The sequence below is a fragment of the Lactuca virosa genome, chromosome 1 (assembly GCF_052849685.1).
Source record: "Lactuca virosa cultivar CGN04683 chromosome 1, Lactuca_virosa_CGN04683_v6, whole genome shotgun sequence".
NCBI classification, from domain to species: domain Eukaryota; kingdom Viridiplantae; phylum Streptophyta; class Magnoliopsida; order Asterales; family Asteraceae; genus Lactuca; species Lactuca virosa.
The window spans coordinates 8,154,988-8,176,564 of NC_136426.1; the positions used below are offsets into that span (position 1 = coordinate 8,154,988).

The 21,577-nt window shown below is 38.5% G+C and overlaps 1 long non-coding RNA gene across 1 annotated transcript in view; it reads left to right on the plus strand.

Moving 5' to 3' along the window:
• Positions 1-14,801, plus strand: part of LOC145132291 (uncharacterized) — a 41,770-nt gene extending 26,969 nt beyond the window's left edge. Inside the window, exon 2 of the long non-coding RNA XR_013717976.1 lies at positions 14,606-14,801. This is a non-coding gene — a long non-coding RNA (uncharacterized LOC145132291). The remainder of the gene's footprint in view (positions 1-14,605) is intronic.
• The last annotated feature ends 6,776 nt before the right edge of the window (positions 14,802-21,577 follow it).

Sequence of the window (21,577 nt, forward strand, 5' to 3'; positions counted from 1 at the left end):
AATGTAATATTAAGGCTAGGACCCAACACAATATTTTATAACTTAGAAGAGGGATGCCGTAATCTAAGCTATAAGATATTTGAAGGTAGGTGAATGACGATTCACCAATTTCCACCATGAAAAACGAAATATTTAATTAGGTTTTAATTGGTTTAGAAACTCCTAGATTCTTTGAGATTCATTGAACTTTCTTCAATGACATGTTTCAATCTCGAGTGTGCCCTTCAAGTTTTGTGACTGGGATGCCGAGGATCACAAAACAAGGTGTGAAGTAACCATGCAAATTACTTGGTACCCTTAATGTATTACCCCTCAATCGATGTGCCGGTTAACCACACACGCTCCATCGATACTATGATAAACATTAAGTCACCATTTACCTACCTTGTTAAGTTCAAGTTAGTGTGCCGGTTAACCACACACGCTCCACTAACGACTTAAACAAAGTGTAAAGTGTAATTTCATGGATTAGCACCTTATTCACATTTTCCTAAAATAACTAAGATTAGGAATTCAATAAAGTTTAGTTACTTTAGTATTATCATTATACTTTTAATGAGAATTTATAAGTCCTTGTCCTACCCGTTCGGCTAACGACCCTCCACCGATCAAGGAAGCGGTGGGTGAGAGTGGACACCCATTAAGTTGCCATTTTATAGGCAACAACCTTATACCCCCCTTATAGACCGACTTCGTGAATGAGGCGTACTAGCGGTAAGACGACTTGATCTTATACATATATAAATATTATTAAACTTATAATATTATAAAGTATAAGGGTTGAATTTTAACTTTTAAAATTCTAGGGGTTGGAACTAAAGTTTTTAATATGACTTTACATGTTCCAAAACTTGAGGGCAAGTTTTGTAAACTTTCAAAACTTTTCATTTCTCATAACTTATGAGTTAATGGTTATTAAAAATGAAGACTCTTCATTTTTTGTAACCTATGTGTTCTTTTAATGGTTATTTATAAATGTTACTTTTGGTTATCCATAACTTAAGAACTAGTTATGGACTCCATTAAAACACATAAAGATCAAGAATTAATCTAATCAATTATTAGCACATAATTTCTATGATCTTCTAAACTCATATGTTTATGAATGTTCATATCAAAAATTTCAAGAATCGTAAGTACATATACAAAACTTGAAATTTTGATACGAGCTTTTGAACAAAACTTCGATTTTCAAGTTTTTTTTTTTTTTTTTTTTTTTTTTTTTTTTTTGCATCAAGTATCAAATAAACAAACCTGGCTCTGATACCACTGATGGGTTTTCAGCATTCTAACACTCCTATGGTGTACATGCAACCCTAGAAACCTTGGATCTATGTTTGACTAAGATACATGCAAATAATTATTTTTCCAAGGTTCTTATCCTAACTAGCATGACATGGGGTACTTGAATCAAATAAAACTAGTAGAATTACTTACCTTGTAGTAGTAGTTGATTGCTTGGAGTTTGAGAGCCTAGCACCAATAATGTGGATGCCTCAAATGGAAGTCACAAATCACCACAAACTTGGAAACTTGAGAGAATAGTCACAAACTTCTTGAAATCGGCCCTCTTAGTTTACACACATCAACTAGTGCAATTTCAAGAACCAAAGCCTCCTTTATATAGTGTGGTGGATTAGGGTTACATCCATGTAAACCCAAATACCCATGTCTTTTCATTTCCATGAGATCCATGGGTTAAAGCTCCATGGAGTATCCATGGACTTTCCATGCAAGCCTAGCCCATTCCAAATAAGCATTAGCCCACACTATATAAATACAAGAGCCCATATTTAATTAGTCATACTTTTGATCTCTAAATTAATTCTAAATTAATTATAGATCAACACTAATTAAATAATATGATTTTATATTAATATATTAGAACTTATAATATATTAATAAATCATAACTTATACTATTCTCAAAAGATTATCCGTAAATTGTTCGGGTGAAGTGCAACCCAAATGGACCATGCCGGGTCGGGTCAAGTACATACCAAATATAGTTATGGACTTAGACACTATCTCCAACAATAAGTTCTCTAAGAAGGGCAAAAGACCAATCTGCCCCTCTAATGGCTCGTAAGTCCAACCACTGACTAAACCCTAAAAGTCAACAAAAGTCAATGGTCAACATTGACCGGACTCGCCGAGTGCACTAGAGTGACTCGGCGAGTACATGCCTGTACTCTTCGTCCCTGGTCCTCCCTGGACTCGCTGGTCAACCCGGTGCTCCATGGGTTGTCACAGGTCGCGAGTCGCGGGGCAACCCGAGTCGAGTCCCTTATGGACTCGGCGAGTTCCTCCCATGAAAACCCTCAAAAGATCTCTTGAGGTCAGATCTGCTTCACCAAACAGTAGATCCATCCTTTTAACACTCAAAAGTCACGTAAAGGTGCAACCTTTACGTGCATGCATCCCATATCTAGCCTCAAATGGAGAAATAACACTAGAAATGGCAACCTAGTCTCCAATCCTCCATGAATCAGCATAAAGCAGAGTGGGAAAGGTTCTCTGGACCTCTATGGGTCCAGATCTGATGTCATAATCCCAAAGTGGACCTCATACTCTCTAGATCTTCCATAAAATGAGGGTAAAAACCCTAAAAGCAAGAAATCCATCAATATAACAGGAAATGGGAAAGGTTTATACCTCCAAAGATGATACCACAAGATGATTAGCTCAGATCCAGTCTGCTTCACGTTCTAGATGTGTGCTCCTATCTTCCTTCAAGCCAAACCACACAAAAAGATGAAGAAATAGCCTCCTTTTGCTCTCAACTCTCTTACTGCTCTCTCTAGGATTCCTCTGGGGTGCATTGGCTGCAAATGGAGGCCATAAAGGCCTTTAAATAGGGCTCAGGCCCCGAGGATTAGGGTTTCACTTAACAGCGCGGACTCGCCGAGTCCACGCATGGACTCGCCGAGTCCATTCATTTAATACAGTCAGCAAACGTCGTTCCTACTCGGCGAGTTTAAGCGTCTACTCGCCGAGTCCCTCTCTAATACTCAATAAAAATACATAAAATAAGATACCTGGGAATCCGGATGTTACAATTCTCCCCCACTAGAATCAGACTTTGCCCTTGAAGTCCTGCTCATCGAACAACTCTGGATGCTGCTCCCGCATCTCCAACTCCGGCTCCCAGGTCAGCTCGGACCCTTTCCGATGTTGCCACTGGACCTGCACCAGGGGCACTTCCTTGTTCCTCAGAACCTTGATCTTTCGATCCCGGAGCGCAATCGGCCTCTCAGCATAATTCAGGCTCGCATCCACCTGAATATCCTCCAATGACACCACCGCCGACTCGTCGGCTATACACTTCCTCAACTGGGACACGTGGAAGTTATTGTAAATCTGGCTCAACTCCATAGGTAGCTCCAGCCGATATGCTACCTTGCCCACCCTAGCGGTCACCCTGAACGGACCGATGTACCGGGGCCCCAACTTGCCCCTCTTCCTGAATCGAATCACTCCTTTCCAAGGAGATACCTTCAGGAGTACGAAGTCTCCCACCTGGAACTCAAGCTTGGATTGTCGCCTATCCGCGTAATTCTTCTGACGACTCTGAGCCGTCAATAACCTCTGTCTAACCTGCTGTATCTGTTCTGTCGTACGAAGCACTATCTCAGTGCTACCCATCACGCGCTGCCCTACCTCTCCCCAGCAAATGGGAGTCCGACATCTCCTCCCGTATAACAACTCGAAGGGAGGCATGCCAATACTCGAATGGTGGCTGTTGTTATAAGAAAACTCAGCCAATGGCAGATACGTGTCCCAACTTCCCCCGAAGTCCAACACACATGCTCGGAGCATGTCCTCTAGCATCTGAATCGTCCGATCACTCTGTCCGTCTCACTGGGGGTGGTACGCGGTACTGAAATGCAGCCTCGTGCCTAACTCCTCGTGGAACTTCTTCCAGAACCTGGAAGTAAAACGTACATCTCGGTCGGACACAATCGAGATCGGTACACCATGACGCGATACCACCTCCCTCACATACAACTCTGCCAGTCTCTCCGCAGAAGAGCTCTCACTGATCGCAAGAAAATGCGCGCTCTTCGTCAGCCGGTCGACGATCACCCAAATTGCATCGACACCCCTCGCGGTCCTCGGCAATTTGGTGATGAAGTCCATGGAAATCTGTTCCCAGTTCCACTAGGGAACCTCAAGCGGCTGCAACTTGCCATGCGGACGCTGGTGCTCGGCCTTAACCTTGCGACAGGTCAAGCACCTCTCAACAAACCACGCGACATCCCTCTTCATACAGGGCCGCCAATAATCTCTCTACAGGTCCAAATACATCTTCGTGGCCCCGGGATGGATCGAGAACCTCGATCTATGCGCCTCCTCCATCAGAATGGTACGTGCCCCGCCTGCATATGGCACCCAAACCCGACCTTGAAAGGTCATCAACCCTCGACTATCGGTAACAAACTCGGACACCTGCCCGATCACCCGCTCCCTCTTGCGGTTCTCCGGTATCACGGCCTCTGCCTGGGACTCCCGAATGGTGTCCAACACCGGGGTCATCACTGTCAATCTCATACAAGTGTCTCGAATCGGGGCATTCTCCGCCCTACGGCTCAACGCATCAGCTACAACATTAGCTTTGCCCGGGTGGTACAGGATCTCGCAATCGTAATCCTTTACCACGTCCAACCATCTCCTCTGATGCATATTCAGATTGGGCTGATCCATCAAATACTTCAAGCTCTTGTGGTCCGTGTATATGGTACACCGAACCCCATATAAATAGTGACGCCAGATCTTGAGGGCGAACACCACTGCCCCCAACTCCAAATCGTGGGTGGGATATCTCGTCTCATGAGGCTTCAGCTGCCTCGATGCATACGTTATCACATGCCCTCTCTGCATAAGCACCATACCCAACCCCGATATCGATGCGTCACAATACACCATAAAATCCTCCATCCCTTCCGGGAGGGCTAACACAGGGTCTTCGCACAACCTCTGGCGAAGAGTCTCAAACGAGGCCTGCTGCTCAGGACCCCACGAAAAAGTAACGCCCTTCCGGGTCAACCTGGTGAGAGGCACGACGATCTTGGAGAAATCTTTAATAAATCTCCTATAATAGCCGGCCAACCCCAGAAAACTCCTGATCTCGGTGGGGGTCCTCGGCACCTCCCAGCTCATTACCGCCTCAATCTTGGCCGGATCGACCAATATCCCATTCTGATTAACGAGATGTCCCAGGAACTGGACCTCTCGCAACCTGTCACACCCCCGAAACCAGACGGCGGAAACGTCCGGGGGCTCGCGTGACTTAAATTGAATACCATTACAATGAATATACATGAATCATAACATAAACATCACCATGCATCAATACATTACAACTGATATTGTTTACATCCCGTACATTGTTTCAAATATTACACATTCATAACACAAATTGTTTCAGAGTTTTCAAAACAAAACATTCTAACATACTTGGTATTACCCTTCCACTTATCTGTTACCTGAGAATACAAGATATTTTGGAAAAACGTCAACATATGAAATGTTGGTGAGTTCATAAGCAAGGTTGTGAATAAAATGATTTGTATAGTTTGTAAAACCCAGAAAATCCGATATTTTCTGAAAAGACAATAGTTTATCAAAGTGTGAAGATCCATAAGTTGATGCATGAATGATTTCAAGACATATATATATATATATATAAAAGGGTGTTTTGTATTATAGTATAGAAATTCCGAGCGAGTAGTATTGATTTCCCCGGAAAACCCGATGTTTTCCGATGTCGAAAGATATACGTGATTACAAATTGTTGTACCGCCACAACGAATGGTTTTTGATTACTCATCCTTGAATACTCGGATGGTGTCGGATAAACCAAGTGAGTCGTCGTAACGATGTCCGGTGAAGACATGTTATAACAGCCAACTACAAACGTCCCATAGAGGTGTCGTCCGTTGTTACTCACTTAATCCACACCAGCTTGATTACTGTTGAATAACGTCCTAATTCCGTCTACTTTGATTACTCATGAGCCTTAGCGAACGAAGAGAAGAGGAGTACGAAGTCCTGCTACTTATCGTAAGTACCTTAGGCTGTCGTGGATGCGAAGGACACGTTGGCCCAACTCGCATTTGATTACTCTGACCTTACTAGCCATACTAATGGACCACTAGGGCCCAATAGCACATAAAAGCCATTGAAAGTCCTTTTATATGGAATTGAGCCATAGGAGGCCCAATAACATATAAGCGTTATCCCTTTGGGCCCAAAGATCATGTTAGTGGACTTGCAAGATCCAACAAGCATGATTTGAAACTCTCAAGCCCAAAGTTTGTATATCTACTCATCTTAGGTATCGCGTATCTATTGAAGGGTTTGATTTAACGTTTGTTGGTTTGGTATCGATTCGAGACCGATCGATTCGTTTATCACGATATTCGGAGTTAAACGTGTATTCGTCTTTCGATTTGTCGGTCGTCGTGATTTTGTATTTTGACTTAATGAAGTAGTTTGTTTAAAAGTGGGGATTTGACCTTTTCACTACCTTTCTTTTTATAAAAATAACAATTTTAGTCTTTTAAATAAAACAATTGCATTTTTAGTCCTTAAAACATTTTCTTGACACTTTTGCATCATAAATTTATTGAAATGATAGTTTTAACCCAAAAGTTATTTTGTTAACAGATTCAGCCCTTCCAGAATGGTATTTCTCGGTTAAAACCCTATTTTTCGCAATTTTTACAGTTTTGGCCCAAAATCCAAAAACTTTACATTTTTGATCCTTTTTGGATATGAAAAGCATTTTTGAGTCTTGAAATAGTCTTGTTACACTTTTTATCCCCTGTTTTGAATAAAGTTTCATTTCAGCCCCTTTGGTTGTCATTTTTCGCAATTTTGGGCTTATTGGGCCAAAAAGCCCAAATTTAGCCCATTAAGCTAAAAATTTACATTTCAAATCCTTTGAAAATTTTAATATTCAGAAAAACAATTATGGAAACTATTTTGACTCTTTTGGACCTTATGAAGCCGTGACTTGGCAATTTTTCACCCAAGTTTTGTATTTTTGACAATTTAAGCCCAAAAATGGGTTTTATGTTGGAAATATGTTCATCATAATCTTATAAGTTATTATTCTTGACTTGTTTAGTGTAAAATAAGTTAGATCATGTTTGTTTCCTTTCTCATGTCATAGATCTCGAGTATCACCCCTTTTTAGTTACATGTTCATCATAAAAACACATAAAAACACACATACATGCATAAAATCACACATAGCATACACATACACATAGATCTACACATTTTTCTTGTATTCTCCCCCATAAAACATATAAAAACCGAAAAGAGAGGGGTATGAAGCTCACCTTGAGTTGTGGTTTCGGTTTTGAAGAGAGGAATGAAGAAAATTTCGATCCTAGTGAGTCTTCTTGGAAGATCTCGAATTTAGAGGCTTCTAAGATGCAAGATCACAAGATTGAATAGATTTAGAAGAGATTTTCGATGAAATGAAGTAGCTAGATTATGGATCCAAGCAATGTCTTACCTTAGATGATGTATTTGTGGAAAAATCTCCTTGAAAGCTTCCTTAATCTCGAAAATTTGATGAATGAGTGTAAGTGTTCTTGAGAGGACTTGGAGAGAGTGGAGATGAATTTAGTTAGTGTGTGTGTGTCTTGTGTTCGGCCGAGACCAAAAGAGAGAGGAGAGAAGAGAGATCTTTGAGTTGACTTGCATGAAAACATGAGATGGATGCATGGAAAACCTATGGATAAATGTGAGGTGACATAGGAAAAGTCAACTCTCTTTCTTTTGTGGGTTGGGCCGAAAATGGAGAGGGGAGAAGAGAAAATTGGGCCTTGTATGCTTAAGCCCATTTTATGGTTAAGTTAGATGATTTTTTTTTGCCCAACAAAAATCAAAGAATGATTTTTATGACCTATTAGGGCTAAATTAAATTGGTTGTGATCCAATAAGATCCATTAAAGTTAACCTAGTCTATTTTGGGCTCATAAGGCCCAAAAATATTAAGTTTCATGTATATAGGTCCAATTTGGGCCCATTTGAGAGTTCTATATTCAAGGTAGTTAAATTGGAAGCTCATTGGTCCATTAGGTCCAATAAGGAAATCCTAGTCCAAAATGGACTTAAACCGGGATTTCAAAAGTTTCCAATTCTTTGTTGACTATTTGTAGTGCTTGAATAAAGTGTTTGATGAAGTTTTGTTGTCATTGAATAAGCATCATACATGCTTTCACATTGTTGGTTCATAAATGACATAATTGTTGTAGTTACAAGGCACCAAAATTCCTAGTTGTGACACAACCAGAAATCACACTTGGAGAATTTGGCGTAAAGCCTCTCCGATCTCAGAACTCCGAGGATCTCCCTCAAATGCTCCTCATGCTGCTCTCTGGATCTCGAATACACCAATATGTCATCGATGAACACGATCACCGATCGATCCAACATCGGTCTACACACCCTGTTCATGAGATCCATGAATGCTGCTGGTGCATTGGTGAGCCCGAAGGGCATCACTACGAACTCGTAATGCCCATAACGAGTCCTGAACGCCGTGTTCTGGATATCCTCATCTCGCACTCTCATCTGATGATATCCAGACCTCAGATCAATCTTGGAGAACCAAGATGCTCCCTGCAACTGATCGAACAGATCATCGATCCTCGGCAATGGGTAACGGTTCTTGACCGTTAACTTGTTCAACTCCTGGTAGTCAATGCACATCCGGTGTGAACCATCCTTTTTCTTGACAAAGAGGATCAGCGCTCCCCACGGCGAGCTACTCGACCGTATAAACCCCTTTCCCAGCAGCTCCTGAAGCTGCGAGGATAACTCCTGCATCTCTGGAGGTGCAAGGCGATAGGGCGCCTTGGCGATAGGCGCTGCCCCCGGAACCAAATCGATACGGAACTCCACCTGCCTCTCGGGAGGCACACCCGACAACTCCTCGGGGAAAACATCCGGGAACTCACGCACTATCGGGACCTCATCGACCGACCTCAGTCTCTCTGCACCTACTCTCGTATCCACCACATAAGCCACAAACCCATTATGTCTGAGCTGACCATAGTGAGCTCCCATAGTTCTTGTTCCAGCTTTTGAACTTCGCCCCTCGGGCAGTATTCTTCAAGCATAATCGCTTTTAGGTTCTCCCAACCTACTGAGTTAGCCACTGATAGGGTCAGTGACTTGACATGGCTGTTCCACTATGTCAGGGCTCTGCCAGGGAAGGTGCAGGCAACAAAATTCACTTTGCTCCCTTCGGGGCACGAACATATTTCGAAGACCGAATCTGTTTTCTCGAACCATCGCATCAGAACGATGACTCCACCATTTCCATTAAAGGAATTTGATTTGCAGTTCATGAAGTCTTTATACGAACACTCCCTTGGGTGTCCGTGAGTAGCTCCGGGGTTGGCTAAGTGGGTACCGCTACCAGATCCGAAGGTACCACTTTCACCGAGGTGAGCTATAGCAGTTGCCACTGTGGAGGATATCGCTGCGTGGAGAGTAGCAGTATCGAATTGAGGAGGAGGAGTTGGAGTTATCGGAGTAGTGCGTCTGATTGATCTGCGAGGATGCATCTTTGCTAAAAGAATACAAAGATGAGACGGAATAAGTCTAAAGCAATGGACACAAGCCGAAAGCTGAAAAGACAAGGTTATCCTAGTTCTGGGTGTATCGGGTCCTGACTTCCACAGGGTTCTAGAAACAATTCTTAAAAGAGTCTATACCTAATAAATTCTATGAACTTGAAATGGCTATCCTCGAATGAATATCTGTTGCCTGAATAACTGTTATCAGCTGCATGTAAGAAAATAATCCTAACACGTAATGTGAGCAGTGTCTCCACTCGCTCATTAAGTTAACAAGATTATTATTTATTAGTGTGACGTGTAAGACGTTTTGGTTACTTCTGTTGATCCATCTTTGAAATCTCCTCATGAACTTGCTCTTGTTTCCTCCTGACTCTTCTATTGTCTACTATGAGGAAGTGGTTACATCTATCTGGGCTTGTCGTGCGAGAATGGAAGTGACTAAAGAATCTATGAGATTAATGGTAACTTTATGGGGTGATCCTTACAGAGTCCTGCTATAATTGTACAATGTATACAAGTTGTATATAATTCAAGATTAAATAGACCTTCGAATAAGTGATCCTACTTCAAAACCACAACCATAAGAGGAATGGGTAGTGAAGCGTACATCACAAATTCTAAGTCTATAAGATCTCAATTATATAAAATCTTAAGAGTATACATTGCAAGATTATAGACCTATTCGTAAGGGTCTTTTAAGTTATCACATAAGTTATTTATATGATGCCTAAAATACTCCTATAGTATTTTAACGTAATGTACTTGGTCTAGTATTCTCTTGACTGGTGTTTAGGTAAGTTTTAAGACTGTTGCAACACCACATCGCTCCCAAACACATGTCGGTCATATCTCGAATGAATATAGTTGATCAGGCTATATTGATCCTAGCTATGATTACATAACTGTTCAGGTTTGACGACAGTGTTCAACCTTTAAATACTTTAGTTCTGTTCTTCTTGTGATACTTGGTCTAGTATGTACATGTATAAGCAAGTAGGTATATTTTTATAACTTATCGTTATACTCTTAAAATATATCATTATCTAGAGCACTTAATCCCCATTGTATTTATGGTTGTATATCTTTTATCGGTTGATATACTTAGTTCACTATAAACAATGCTCTGATACCAATCTGTCACACCCCAAAACCGGAACGGCGGAAACGTTCGGGGGTGGAGGACGTCATGTTTAGTATCACAAGACATGCATCATAGTAAGCAAAGTAATGAACAATCATTTCATTAGAAAGAAAGTGTTTACAATGTGTGTGTTCACAAAACATAGAATACATAAGCAAATAACAAAACAAGACTTGAAGCTATTATGCTCCATCTTCTGAATTCCCAACACGAGTACTTGTCTACTAGGCTCCTGAGAATACAAGTTATTTGAAAGAGTTGATCAGCAGTTAAGCTGGTGAGTTCATAAGATTTTAGTGATGTAAGTAAGTTGTAGAAAGTTATTGTAAAATTTTGTTGACAATGTAGTTGAAAAATGTAGTAAGTTGTAAGTTCTGTTTAGAAAAGTTCGTCTGTTCCTCTAGAAAATCCTATATTTCCTACTTTAATGAAAGATAAGTAAAAATGACTCTACAATCCTTTCTATGAGTACTAAATGGATACAAGTTATATAAGACTCAGAGTAAACAAATAATCGATTGTGCGCATCTGCCCTAAGGCGGAAAGCACACATCCCATTGTTTGTTTGATCATTGTGGTATATAACCCTGGTGTATTCACTTGTTACTCATGGAGTTAATTGTAATGGTTCCTTTATATTTAATGAAAAGATTCTTTAAGAAAACCCTTATTCCTTATAATAAAATGGTGACCACAATGATTACTTCTATAATCACTTAGTTTATACTGACTATATATGATCTAATATCGAATAGAAAGTTAATTGGGTGAATATGTCCTAAGCCCACAACCAAACAAGGAACAGGAAGTAAGGCGGAAAGCACACATCCAACTACCTATTGGGTATTAATTATATATAACCATGATGTATAAACTAAGGTATTATAGAGTTAATCACCTAAGGTCCTTTAAGTTTATACTGGTTTAATAAAATGGATTAAACCTTTAACTAGTAAGTTTCTAGCTTTGTATACCAAAAGTTCTGATTTGGAAAGTATGTTTTGTACTAGAAAACTGTGCATTGACTCTGTGTCCTATGACTTGACCCATACTTGGTACCCTTATGATGACTTAATGTATACTAAGCATATATATATCCAGAATCGAATAGAGTATAGACTGGGTGAATTCGTTCCAAGCCCACAACCAAACAAGGAACAGGAAATGAAGCGGAGAGCACATATCCTATTACCTGTCGGATCCTATTGATATATATATCCTTTGATGTATACATTAAGGAATCATAAGGTTAGCATTATGGTCCCTTCTATTAAACGTAGCCTTCTACCAAGGCATCTAATGTTATGTGTGTTTGTTTCTTGCATGAGTGTGTATTTTCCCAAGTAAGACTATCATTAACCAAAAATATAGTTTTTACATTACCGATTATTGTGAGAAGATCACAATGTGAATGAAATGGGGAAATAATAAAGTACTGTAGTGTTGTATTATAGTAACTACTGCTGTACTTTCTACCTTAAACCAATTGTTATTTAAGGTATAATGTGATATGATTGCACCATACTATCGACTAATAACACGACGATGAAAGACGTCGGAAGGAATGCCATTTGGCACACGTAGACTTGCAAATCCCACTGTAGCTAACAGCAAGGTGTAGGATAGTCAATCCTGTATATTTCTATACCCAAATTCACGCTTTCCCTCTAGGAGATTCTGGCTGCAAATCGAACCATGACAGGTGGTGCCATGCCTCGAAATAGTGATTCACATTTGTGTTATAATATACTTGTATATGTTTTGTATGTACTAGCTGTATTGTATGTTCTCTCTGTCTAGTATGTATGTATGTTCTCTTAGTTTCTCATAATAGTATGTTCTCTTGTATAATGTATAGTATGTACTAGCTGTATTGTATGTTCTCTCTGTCTAGTATGTATGTATGTTCTGTTTGTTTCTCATCATAGTATGTTCTGTTTCTCATAATAGTATGCTTGACTCATATATGAACTGACTCTTTGTATGCTTCATTGTACTAGAAGTAATGAATAGTATCTTCCTAAACTATACCTATTATAGTTTACTAATGTTTTACTTGAACTGTTATTGAAAAAACTCATTTATCTACTAAGTTATGCTTGTACTTTAACAACAGAGTTTTGTAAAACTATAAAGTAACATAACTTTAAAAGAGTTTTTGAAATGTTTTGATCACTTATAAAAGACATAAGCAATATTTTGAAAGATGTTTATAACAAACAATTACACAATTATCATTGTGTTCAACTTGTATTCCCCCTCTTAAAAGCATTTAAAACAGTTAAAAGATTCATTACGGGGTATGAACTCACCTGATGTGGGTGATTCAACGAATACGCGTGTAAGGATGAGAAGTTCCACGAGTGAAGTCCCGAGACACAACAAGTCCTAAATGACATATATTGGCATGAATATAGTGTTTATAAGCAACTATATGAAAGGAAACACCTTCCGGGACTAGGAAACACTTTGACCAAGTGTTGGAATCACATGTGATTCATCAAAGGAAAGTGGAATGGTACTACCATGAGTTTACTACCATGGGTTTACGGCCAAGGGAGTTTACGGCCGTAAACTCATGGTCAAACATGCATAAGTGTGGGTTTGAATGCTAGGGAAGCTTGAGGGACTTTTGCTCTACACAAGGATGAGAAAGACCAACTCAATGGAGGCTTTTGATGAGTTTACGGCCAAGAAAGGAGTTTACAGCCGTAAACTAATGGTCATTATGCATTTGAGAGTAGTTTAAGGCCCTATTTCCATCAAGGAAGGGTTCTAGGTCACAAGATTTGCATCTAGGAGGGTTTATGGCCAAAATGGCACCCTTAAAGGGGTTTACGGCCATGGGAGATGGCTTGGCCGTAAACTCCTTTTGGTCTTGCATTCTTGATGTTTTCAAGGCTCTAAGAATGAGTCCTAACTAGATATCAAGTATAGGGAAGAGTACTTACGATCTAGAGGCTTGAAATGGTTGATTTAGGCCAAGAACACCATTGTGTGTTCTTGGTGTTTCTTGAAGATCTAAGAAAGGATGATTTCCATGGATGAAATCAATGGATGAAACTAGTTAAGAAGGTGTATCAACTAATCAAAGGATAGAATACTTACATATATGAAGATCTAGGATGAAAAGTTGGATGATACTTGAGAGGATTTGAAGAAAATCGGCCAAGGAAAGAAAGAATGAGAAAAATGGCTAAGTTTTATATATATAGAGGTGAGTTTACGGCCCCCTTTAGTTTACGGCCATAAACTCTTGGTCACTTGGTCATAAACTCCTCTTGATGGAGTTTAAGGCTTGCATGCTATACTGTGGTTCTAGCAGGTACTTACTAACACTCATTCCTTGAGTGTATTTGGCTTAAAACTCCTTAGAATGACCTTTAACCAGGCTAAAACTCATCACCAATGAGTCTGACACTCAGTTGAGTTGACTGACTGAGCTTTTAAAGCAAAAATTTTTCGGGTTGTCACAATAGTCCCCGAGTTCGGTTGTTAGGACCGAAGGGTAGTTCGGACACCCCAGATATGTTTGATATTATGTATATGTTATGATATATGTGATAGTAACAGTAGGGGGTGAAATAGTCCCCGAGGTTCGGTTGTGAGGACCGAAGGGTAGGTCAGCACCCCAGAATGGCTCGACACGGGTAGGTCAGCACCCCAGAATGGCTCGACACGGGTAGGTCAGCACCCCAGAATGGCTTTACCGGGTAGGTCGGCACCCCAGAATGGCCGTACCAGGGTAGGTCGGGCACCCCAGAATTGCCGGCAGTATGTTTGCTATGTGATTGTATGGTATGTGGTATGATGGGGGAACTCACTAAGCTTCGTGCTTACAATTTTTACTTTTGTTTCAGGTACCTATTCAGCGAAGGGGAAGGAGCCGGCGTGGTAGCTGCACATCATACACACACATTGGATTTCCGCACCATGAGATTTCTTGGGATTGAACTCTGAAATTGTTACTATTGTTTTGATGTGATTTTCAGACATGAGATTATGGTTACGAAATGATATGACTTAATGATATTTTCCTATGAATGTTTTTCCAAATCGTTATATCAAAATTGAAATTTTTGGACTCAGAATTTGGGATGTTACACTTTAGGTCAATTAGGGTTAAATAAGTGGGGCACCACCCACTACTACCTCGTGTAGTGGTGGTCAACGGCGGCTCACGGTGGTGGTGACATATTTCCTTAATTAATCCGGCCAAAATATAATTGTACAACATAATATATAAATGAACACACACAAAAAATAACACATACACACAAATATACACTCAACCACCCTTGTGGCGGCATGCGGTGGTTTGAGGTGACAGCTGTTGGGTTTTGAGCATTCTAACACTCCTAAGGTGTTCTTGCAACCCTAAATACCTTGGATCTATGTTTTCACTAATTATACATGCAATGGTGTTTCCAAGGTATTAAACCTATAACTAGCATACAATTGTCATAGAATCTAGTTAGGATAACATACCTTATGGTGGAGCTTGAAGTGTTGATGTATTTAGCCTTAAGAGCTTAGCCCCAATAGTGTGGAAGCCTCAAGTGGAATCACAACACATCATGAACAAAGGATGAACTTGAGAGAGAATCTCCATGCACCCAAAACCACCATGAACTCCAAGAATACTCAAGTATCTTTCAAGTAGCGATTTTGGCTATGAATGGATGTATTTATATGTGGGATTTATAGGGTCATGGGTATAACCCAAATCCATACCCATGGGTTTTATGATCCATGTTTCAAGTGGCCCAACTCTTTATGTATCCATACATAAACTTGGTCCAACATGGATCATAAGCCCAACACATATAAATATAATTAATTAACATAATTAGTCCCCATAGATTTAATTAGTCTCTTTTGATCACCAAATTAATCTCCAAATTAATTCTTGATCAATACTAATTAACTCATATGATTTCATATTAATATATTATATCTTATAATATATTAATAAATCATATATAACATCTTCTCTCAAAAGTCTATCCTAACAAATTGTCCTGATGATATGCAACCCAAATGGGCCATGCTACTCTCGGGTCAAGTACATACCAATAATAGTTATGGGCTTAGACATCTAATCCAACAGTCTCTCACTTGGATAAGTCTAAAACTATTATTACAAGTATGACTCCAAAATCCCGACTAGCAATCGTAGCTCTTAAAGCCGCTGTCGAACTCTGAACAAATCAAATGACGCGTCCATTAGATAAGTGATCATATATTCCTTCATTCTAGATATCATATGGACTGATACATGGATTATAATCATTCTCTATGTCCATTTGTTGTTTCCCGATTTTCGATTTATGACAACTGACTAATTGAACAAATCAAATCAGTCCAGGCTTGGCCAAGCACTTAGGGGTGTCATCACTAAATCATCAAGGGGCCCACAGATATCGCTTTTATCCTGATGAGGTAAAAGGAATGGATAAAATTCGACTCATATGCTTGTACTAACTACTTGTTGAATCATACACAAAGGCACGTTTTATAACATCAAGTTACTGATGTGTTTTCGTACAATCAATGTATAATCAACTCATAGTTAGCAACTCATATCTCTAGGTTTAAAGAATATAAGATATTATCGCCTCATGATTCACTCGTGATAAAATCCATGAAGTGATTCAAATGAGCGTGGGTTTAATCCAATACTCGAATCTTATTCCAGGAGCACTCATGAATACTGCAGCTAAGTCTAGCAACCTAGACAGACTACATACCCATTCATGACAGTCTTGCCTTAATACCTACTTCCAAAGTATGATTGACTGTGGACGGTTTGAATAACCTAGTTATTCGGGAAGTCAAAACATGCAAAGTGAAACACAAGAATAATACTAATCCTATATGGCCCCAACACTTTGAGAGTAAATAAAAAAATACACCTTTTATCTAAGCACCATATTGATTACTCATTATTCATGTAATGTTTCGAATTATCAACTTAATACTTGAATTAAAACAATAGTCATGCCATGTTACAAGCATGAACACAATGTTTACCTATGGTCCTTCTTTTGTGAAATAGATCAATTGAACACGACTCCAATATTTCACAATCACAATCCCTTTTGTAAATGTAAGAATACCAAACTCTTGCCATATACTGTAATCTGTTAGATTCTAAACTTATATGCAATGATTCTCTTGTAATGACTATGCACAAAAGTCACAAAGTCTTGGCAACAAACATTACAAAGTATTCCAATGGAGATCAATTCCATGGAAACGAAGTCTCATATTCAAAGTACATTCCTTTGAACATCCTTCTTTGCATTAAGTTTTCTAATCTTACACAGATTCAGAGAATAACTTCCACCTATGGAAACAATTCCATATTACCATTTTGACTATCACTTCTGAACAAGAGTTGCCTCTTTTCAGAATATGTCAATATGGCCATTTCCAAAGTTTACACTATACTTCCAATTGTCCACGAGCAACCAATCTTTGGTAAACCTCAGATTGTCCTCGACAATTGCTTAATCATTTTAGTCACATCCGGTTCTATTCCCTTTTCCCTTCTTAATGCCCTAAGCATTTGGAAAATTTAGAATGGATGTAATCGATCCTATACCTGAAGCATATGGGACACGATTCATGCTATAAAAAATTTATTTGCCATGTTCTCACAATTCGAACTATGAAGAAGGATGTCGTAATCATAATCGAATTTTGAGAACGCCATATATATAGAATTTCCTTATGTTGAACCATTCCAACATAACATTCATATATATCCTTGACTAGAGTTGATTAAAATCTCAATCTAAGCTTGTAGAATTGGAATGAAGTATAAAATCCTCTCCCTTAATTATAGCAAAACAACTTTTTAAAGCGAATTGAAACTTTTGTTTTCTATAATTAACATTGCTAACTTGCAACACGTAACATAATAATCATGCTCCCACTAACATGATAATTATAATTTAACCAACATAACACTTTATGCTCCCACTAGCTTTGAGATGTACCCAGAAATCAGCTGGACTTCTAGAAGTCAATACTTTATTGACTTTCTTACCAAAGTTCAGTTTTCTGATACAAGATGCTTTGATAAGACTTTATCAGAATCATACATCTTTCCTTAGATGGATCACATGTGTGTCTAAACAATTATGAAGAGGGGTGCCGTAATCATAATGTTTAGACCTTCTGCCATTCTCACAAGTCCATGCTAGTGTGCCGGTTAACCACACGCGCTCCACTAATGACTTTGAGAATGCAAATATCACAATTGCTATCTACTTAAAATCTACTTAGTGAAAGAGTTTCCTCACCATCATTTTCATGAATCGGAGAGAAACCTTATGAAACTTAGATTTTTTTATGGTGTAAGCGTTCCTATCCATGCGAATTTGTCAAAACCATAATCATAAGACAAGGTTAGTGACAAATCCACATTCGCATGGACTGAACTTGCCCAATCTCATTTTCTTGCCATTTAGTAGCGCATGGCCTACCATTGCTTCCAGGTTGTTATGCAAAAAATTGAGAACTCATAGAACTCACAAGCATAGTAAACTTTTAACAGGAATAGACACAGGAATAAGAATATGTTAACACGATAGGTTACAAACCTCAAGTCGTGGGCTAGTGATTAACAATACTCTTGATTAGTTCTTGAAACTATCTCAAGATCTTTTAAGACTCCCACTGTCCTCTTGACATATAGGATTCTCTTGTCAAGAACCATTCCTTGACAAACCAAATATTCAAGAGTTAGTACAGATTCTTATCAAGATAGACACTGCACACAATTGGTCTTAGTTGGTCTTTGTTTTATCCAAAACATCACAACTTACCAATTTCAAATGTACAAGAGTAAGAAACATGTTACTCTACATTTGAAAAGTCTTATAAACCTTTCTTAGAATTATGTCAATCAAGTTACAATCTTAGAGTATGACTCTAAGACTTGATTTTGGAACGAAGTATGATTTATCTTTTGATTTAACCATTTCAACAGTTCATGATTCCTCTCCTTAGCCACACAAATGCACCAAGGTGTCTTTAGGGGATCAATTGTGATATGGTTTTATAATCACTAAGATAATCATAAAACAAGATACTCAATTACTCTCCCATCTCTTCAGATTGGAGAAGCCTTTATCTTTCTGCCTAATTTGATTCTTCTCATTCATTCTGCCAATCATTGAAACTTTGCCAATATTTCAAAATTACACTGAAACTTGTAAGTATAGCCATATTTACTAAACTTTAGTAAATTATAATGAATAACCTTATTAGCCTTTGTGGTGGACCTGACCAGCGCACAACCCAATGTACCCGATCTTTTAGTCCTTCACTTGACTCACATGTACATGCGAACAAGGAATTAGTCTTAATTTACAAAAGATGAAAATTCTCATTCATCATACAATACAAGTTGCATGATTCCAGGTTTTTATCCAACTGAAACTTGGGTGATGAGGATCTTTTCATATTTGGTAAATTATGCCACTACCACAAACGAAAGAATCAAATCCATTTTACAATATTGCTATCAATGAAATCATATAAACAACAAATTTTCACAAATGCCATTGTAAGGATACTTAAAATAAATAAAATCAAAACTTTTCTTTTATTTTTAAACTTGCGGAAAAACTTATCCTTACAATGCAAATACATATGAAAACATGTTGTTATCTATTCCTAAGTAATCTATCGTAACTCTTTAAGCAACAGTTCAAAATTCTGATCACCGAACCATGTGATTGAAATCCATCTTCGCGATCAAAATCAACATACCCTTTTTTAGGTTTCCTTTGATTCTTCTAAAACATCAAAATGTAATTACATTACATAATGTATTAAGAATCTCCAAAAGAGACTTCATAGAGTTAGATAATGGACTTTACCTGAAGTAGAGTCAAACTTTTTGATTTTACCATCCTTATGATCTTTTTCAGGTAAATTGGGCAGCTTCGCAACCAATGTACCTTCTTTTGGAAAAAGAAACATATGGACTCTTTGGAAATGGTATACTTGATTGTCCAGACTTAGCCTTTCTCTTTACCATTGAGTCAAACGACTTGACCATGGCCGATCCCTTTCCACTAGGAAGAGAAAGTTTTTCTGGACTTTCAATGTTACCATTACCAATGTCCATGGAAGCATGGGAAGTAGATCTTTCAATCAAATTTGCTTTACCATTGCTCCAAATCATTGCTAATTCAGTAGCATCGAGCAAATACATAAGATCATTAAGGGTCATGTCATGGTCTGTCACATAGTAGTCCTTAAAGAACTCACTATATGACTTAGGAAGTGATTGAAGAACCTAGTTAACAGTCAACTCCCTTAAGACTTTGACACCCAACTCTCCCGGCTTGCCAATATGTGACTTAATCTCCAAGATGTAAGCACATATAGACTTTGCTTGCCAATTAGGGATTGAGTGACCTTGAACTTGTGGGTCAGGGAGAATTATTGGAGGAGGTGGAGGAAGTGAAGCTCTATCCAAAAGGATGAGGAAGACCAAAGTTGTCTGAACTTAGACATCTATGAGGGAGAAATTCAAGTTTCAGTTGATTTAAGTCCTTAACATAACACCCAATATGAAATATTAAGGCTAGGACCCAACAAACTATTTTATAACTTGGAAGAGGGATGCCGTAATCCAAGCTACAAAATATTTGAAGGTAGGTAAATGACGATTTACCAATTTCCACAATGAAAAACAAAATAAATTATTAAGTTTTAATTGGATTGAAACTCCTAGATCTTTTGAGATTCATTGAACTTTCAATTGTATGTTTAAATCTCGATTGTGCCCTCTCAAGTTTGTGACTGGGATGCTGAGGATCACAAACAAGGTGTGAATAACCATGCAAATTGACTTGGTACCCTTAATTTTATCACCCAATCGATGTGCCGGTTAACCACACACGCTCCACCGATCTATGATAAAACTTAAGTCACCCTTTGCCACACATTTTCAGTCCCATGTTAGTGTGCCGGTTAACTACACACGCTCCACTAACGACTTAACAAGGTGCAAAGTGCAATTTCATGGGTTAGCACCATTTCACATTTTCCTAAGTAACTAAGATTGGGAATTTATAAGTGTTTAGTTACTTAGTATTTATCATTATACTTTTAATGAAGGGAGAATTATAGTCCTTTCCTACCCGTTTGGCTAACGACCCTCCACCAGTCAAGGAAGCGGTGGGTGAGAGTGGACACCCATTAAACTGCCATTTTATAGGTAGTAACCTTATACCCCCTTATAAACTGGCTTCGTGAATGAGGCCTACTAACGGTACGACTGACTTTGTTCTTATACATATATATAAGTATTAACTTTTAATATTATAATAGTATAAATGTGTATTTTACACATTTAAAATACTTGGTGGTTTAATCTTATTAATTAAACTATACTCTTAATTTAATTAAACGTAAACCATGTCATTATGGAATTATTAACTCTTTTAATTAAACACTTTAATTAATTTAATGAAGTCCATAAAGTTTGAATTTTAACTTTTAAAATTCTAGGGTTTGGAATTAAAGCATTAATGTGTGTGGGACTTTACAAATTCCAAAACTTGAGGGCAAGTTTTGAAAATATTCAAAACCTTTCATATTCATAACATATGAGTTTAATGTTTCTTTAATGGCAAAACTCTTGAAATTCCATAACTTGAGGACAAGTTATGGAGATCATAAAACAATTTATGGAAAAGAGATTCTTCAGGTTTTATAACTTATGTCTTTTAATGATCCATTTAAAAGAAAAACCTTTGGAATTCCATAACTTGAGGACAAGTTATGGAGTCCATTAAAATCATCAA